Here is a 6,002-nt window from a genome sequence, read left to right as displayed (position 1 = left end):
GAGCAGAGGCGATGATTGACAGGCAAAATCCCTCACCAGCGACACCCGCAGGCAAAGATTTCTTTTTTCATTGCAGTTGAAAAGGCTTTAGAAATGTGAGACAAAAACACCTACAGTGAATCACTGGAGTGGAATTTTCAGTTAAAACTTTTTGTACACGTTTGAAGGACCAGGACAAAGACTCTGAATGTGGTGTAAACATGAATGTAATGATACCTTTAAGAAGAACTGTAGTCTCATACTGATTTAAAAATGCTCAATGGATTTGTGTTTAGCTCTGCTAACTCTACTATACTAGGCTGTCAAAGTTTCCTCGTCGGGTCCTCCCCGTACGGTCCCCATGAACTATGGGAATGGAATAAATACCTCATTAGATCAATATAACAATATCATAATAGTATATGCATAATATAAGCTTTAGAAAAAAACAAAATAAGGAATAGCAAATCAAATTGGGACATTTTTATTTTATTTGTTATAAAAACCTGAATATTAATAAATATCATGCTATTCTTTTTGTAAGTCCTGTTGAATAGCTTTACTTACCAAACCGTGGGCTTCTTTGCTGGTAGAGAGGACACCATTATTTGGCACACCTTCTCCAATTCATGAACTGTGCACACATAAAAAGCATTTATATTACCACGTTGAACATACAGTACGCACGCACACACACACACACACACACACATACACACACACACACACACACACACACACACACACACACACACACACACGCACACACGCACACACGCACACACACACACACACACACACACACACACACACACACACACACACACACACACACACACACACACACACACACATATAAAGATATACACTGTATGATTCACAGTATAAAGACAACAGAGAGGACTGACAACAGATTTGTTGACTTACTTTTAGCAATGATGCAATGAACACAGCAGCCACACCGAGTGTACATAGTACAGCATAAAATATATACCACCGTATATACGACCATAGAACAGAATCTGAGAAGAAAGCTGCAACACAAGAGAGACATTCTTGATCAACATTAAAGGAAGATATAGTAAACTTAACATAGAACTTCACCACTTTGTTCCCTACTGTACGTGTTATATTGACAGAAACATCAGAGTTCTCCTGCTCACAGAGTTATAACTACATGTACAGTATACCGTTCCCATCAGTTCTTTACAGTCAGTGATACTATAATAGAACAAACAACAAGGAAGTTGCATATCCAAATATGTGATGAGATGGTTCAGTCTTCCTTCTTTTGTTTTATTCTATCCTAATGTAGACATCAAGCCTTTACTTGATGTTCTGTGTAAAGCACATTGAATTGCCTTGTTGTTGAAATGCAGTGGTGTAAAGTAACTAAGTACATTTATTCAAGTACTGTACTTGAGTACAATTTTGAGGCATTTTTACTTTAGTGGAGTATTTCCAATTTGCAGTACTTTTGCAGTACTCCAGGGTGTTTTTATTTCTAAACCTACATTAACCACCTAATATATATATATATATTTCAGCTATTTGAAAATAGCCGGTATGCAATCAGATCTGCTATTTTCAAAAGATTTTTATATTGAAAACTTTTAAAATGGGACATTCTGCATAATGAGAACCTTTTACTTTTGGTACTTTTAAAGTACATTTTTAATTCCAGACTTTTATTTGTAACAGATTATTTCTACTTTGAAGTATTGATACTTTTACTTAAGTACAAAATGTGAGTACTTTTTCCTCCACTGACCACAGTCACATTCAAACTGCCTCAGAATTATGTCAGTGTTTGGCGGTAGTATTCTAGGCTGCAACAGTGATACAAAGAACCTTAGCAAGTATTGTTGTGGACGTTATAGACATTAAGTCATTGTTTAGTGCAGTGCTTCTCAACCTTTTCAGACAGTGACCCCCCCAAAATAATCATATTTGAACCGGGGACCCCCCATTTAGTTTGACTCCGTTCCACATAGAAATATTGTGAAAATAGCCGATCTACAAGCTCACAATGCCTCGCATTGCGAGGCATTGTGAGCTTGTAGACCGGCTATTTTCACAATTTGTGCCTCTTTCTTATATTATTTGACAAGTTGGCCAATGATTTACAGGCCTATAGTTTGTTGATTGCTTTTGATGCAGTAGCGTAATGATTGTCTTTTTCTTTTGTTTCTTTTTTTTTATGTATTAAAAATGTCTTAAAAGTCCTTAAATTGTCACTTCACTATCATCTGGGGACCCCCCAAAAAATCATGTGGGGACACCCTGGGGGTCCCGACCCACAGGTTGAGAACCACTGGGTTAGTGAAAATACGTTTGAACATCAACATAGAATTCCTTTCATCCTCTCTGGTGCTTACAGTATCTGTTATCATTCCATCATCAAGTAAAGATGATAGATTCAGACAACACAGTCTCACTCCCAAGAAGGCACATATTGCCTTTTGGTCAGAACCCCAGGAAGGCACTATGTGTCGTCCAAAAGGCAATATGTGCCTTTTTGGGAGTGAGACTGTGTTGATTCAGATTAGACTGAACCTGGGGAGCAGGTTGGTACCTTGCATTGGCGTAAGAATGTAAAGCATTTGGATAAATATGCTAAAGAAATGCAGACCATTTATAGAAAGGCAGACCACAAAAACCCTATTATAGCTATATTACATTCAGAGGTGGACGGAGTACTCAACCCCAGTACTTGAGTAAGAGTACAGATACTCCTGGTCAAATTTACTCCACTATACAAGTAAAAGTAGCTCAGTCGAAATGTTACTCAAGTAAGAGTAAAAAAATAATTGCTTTTAAAGCAGTAAAAGTAAAAGTAGTTTCTCAATTTTTATATCAATGAATTGCTGTGCCTGGACAGAGTCAGGTTTTAAATTATTAAAATGTTTCTAAATAATCAAAAGAACCATAATGTATATGGTGTCACATGATCATTTACTGTGGACATTTGTTGTACTGTAGCTATACCTACCGACTTTGAGATGAACCCTACACCCTGAAGATTCTTTCAACGACCTCACTGTCGGGAGGTGACATTCGTACGTCCCAGCATCAGACAGTTTCAAGCTGTACAGCTTCAGTGAAACAGTTCCGTTTTTCAGTTGATTCCGAAACACATGAAATCTTTGACTAAAGTCTGGGTTCACAACCTTGTTGTTTTGGGGCATTTCGTAGACAAATTCATCATCGTCCTGAGCCAGTGGATCCACCCGTATCCACTCCACAGGATCGTTTGACCGAATCTCTTGAGGAGGATCCACTTGGCACGGCAACAGAGCCTCATAACCCACCAGCCCAACAATTGGTTCAGATGAGCCAATCAAAATTGAATTTTTTGAAAATGAATTTCCTAAAAATGTATTGGAGAATACTGATGAACAATGCTGCATATTATTTAAATAAACAAACATGATACAATTATGTTAAATAGAAAATTACATCAAAGTTCTGCTCAATCATTTCATTAATGACAATAATATGGTTATTAAAAAAAACACAAGAATGAAGTGGTGAATGATTCCTTTTTTCTAAATGTTAGGCTTAATCTTCTTAATTCTATTAAACAAGTAAACTGCTAGGCTGTTCAAAAATAGCCAACATACAAGCTCAAAACGTGTTGTATTGCAACAAAACTTCCGGATACATTTTGCAAACATTTTAGAAAACTTTTGAAATATTTGAACATGTTTGCCTATCATGACATGCTCATAGGGATGGCATGGTGAGAAAAACTGTGATTAGGATGGGAGCACAATGTTCCCTCAAAACTCACACTAGCCCCCATCCTAACCCCTAACCCCCATCCTAACCCCTAACCCCCATCCTAACCCCTAACCCCCATCCTAACCCCTAACCCCCATCCTAACCCCTAACCCCCATTGTAACCCTATAACTGAGGGAACCTATGAGTATTACCCCATTAGGATTAGTAGCTAGATTGGGGGAAGTAATGTGTTGCAGTCCATGCTTCTGAGAAAATGTTAAACCTGCACTATGTAACTTTCCTCTTCTACCACGAATTTGAAGCTGGTTTCCATGCTTAAGTGCTGATTATTATTATTATTATTATTTTTTCCATTGAGCTAATAGAGCCAGTCTGCTTGCTCAGGGGATAAATTGAATCTTGACCATCAGGCCAAAATTCGTGTCTAGGTGAGACATGACCTTTGACACCATCTAAATGTCTCAAGAGCAGGGAGACAAAATACAACCACCCCATTTGTATAAGTTGTATTGTATTAACATATTCTACCGATTGGACAAAAAAGGTACATTTTATTAATTTAAAAAAAGTTATATGTGAGGCTTTAAATCCATTAGCTAAAACCCCAAATAAAATGTGACATACCTGCTGAACATGCCAGGCAGAACAACACTAGGCTGAGAAGAGAGTTGCGCCAAAATGTCCACATCTTCAATCCTTGAAACAGCATTTAAACAGAATTATAATTATTTTGTATTGTTATTAGCCTGTTATTATTATTGTTATTAGTGTTGTTGGGTATTTATTATTATTATTATTATTATTATTATTAGTAGTAGTAGTAGTAGTAGTAGTAGTAGTAGTACTACTACTATTATTACTACTAGCTTGGCGGGGGGGGGTAATTCGGAAAGCTCAAAGCCATATAAATATTGATATATATAAATATAAAAAAAAGCACAATTGTTGATTTCAACGGCACAAATTAGAACACAATGAGCACTAAAGAATGAGAAAAAATGGGGGGTGCTGCCGTGCTGGGCTCAGCAAAGCTCAAAACCATAAATATTGATATTAAAAAATGTGATACCAGCACAAATTCTAAAATTACGGCACAATGCAGCACAAATCCAGCACTAAAGAATGACACAATTCGTATACATATTTTCATCATATGGGGTGCTAACTTCACTGAGGTCGGAACTTCTACCAGGTTTTGGCATTTTCTCCATCCTACATCTACATAACATTAGCCCTGAAACATGACTGTCATACCATGACAGCTACATCTACATAAACGTTTAAATTTCAAATATTAAGTTCTGACCCCACGGCCATGGATGTAATAAGTTGAAACGCTTGGGTCTAAATACCCGTATCTTCCATAATGTTCAATAAAAAGCATTGTAATCCAATCGGTGGCCATGTTCTCCGAATTTCCTTCAGCTTTCAACTACGCGACCCTATCGGTTGGGAGATGTATTGCACTCTGATACATCATAAATCTATGAGAAAATGTCCACCAATCGGATTAAAATACTTCTTATTGAACAATATGGAAGATACGGGTACTTAGACCCAAGCGTTTCAACTTGTTACATTTGTGGCCGTGAGGTCAGTACTTTATATTTGAAATCTGAACGTTTATGTAGATGTGCGGGTTGTAAATGGAGAAAGTAACAAAACCAGGTTGAAGTTCCGTCATGACTGTGATGATATGACAGTCATGCATTAGCCTAAATGTTTTCCCCAGCGGGGAAACTTACAGTATAGGCAAATAATTGTGAATGTCAAATCAACCTGCTCCTGTATACAACAAACGATAATAACCAGTCAAACAATAAAAAAAGAAAGTCAAACCAACCTGTTCAGAAGGTTTATCGAATCAATCAATCAATCATATTAAATGACGATAGATTTGTTGATCTCAAACGTCGAGCCGCAATCCTCCTGGCTTCATTATAGCCCATACTTTCGATTTTGATAGTTCCTCTCTCTCTCTCTCTCTCTCTCTCTCTCTCTCTCTCTCTCTCTGTGTGTGTGTGTGTGTGTGTGTGTGTGTGTGTGTGTGTGTGTGTGTGTGTGTGTGTGTGTGTGTGTGTGTACATGTGTGTGTGTGTGTGTGTGTTGTGTGTGTGTGTGTGTGTGTGTGTGTGTGTGTGTGTGTGTGTGTGTGTGTGTGTGTGTGTGTGTGTGTGTGTGTGTGTGTGTGTGTGTGTGTGTGTGTGTGTGTGTGTGTGTGTGTGTACGTGTGTGTGTGTGTGTGTATGTGTGTGTGTGTGTGTGTGTGTGTGTGTGT

General features: G+C 37.8%; 1 long non-coding RNA gene across 1 annotated transcript; it reads right to left on the bottom strand.

Annotated features, from left to right (window-relative positions):
* Positions 1-216: 216 nt before the first annotated feature.
* LOC308096132 lies at positions 217-1,014 on the bottom strand. The gene is made up of 3 exons (XR_013934111.1): positions 907-1,014; positions 547-613; positions 217-345 (listed from the first exon to the last, which is right to left on the bottom strand). It is a non-coding gene; the product is annotated as an uncharacterized lncRNA (long non-coding RNA).
* Between the last annotated feature and the right edge of the window lie 4,988 nt (positions 1,015-6,002).

This window comes from Gymnoscopelus braueri, assembly GCF_963280865.1.
Source record: "Gymnoscopelus braueri genome assembly, chromosome: 12".
Taxonomy (NCBI): domain Eukaryota; kingdom Metazoa; phylum Chordata; class Actinopteri; order Myctophiformes; family Myctophidae; genus Gymnoscopelus; species Gymnoscopelus braueri.
This window is presented reverse-complemented; position numbering and strand designations above follow the sequence as displayed.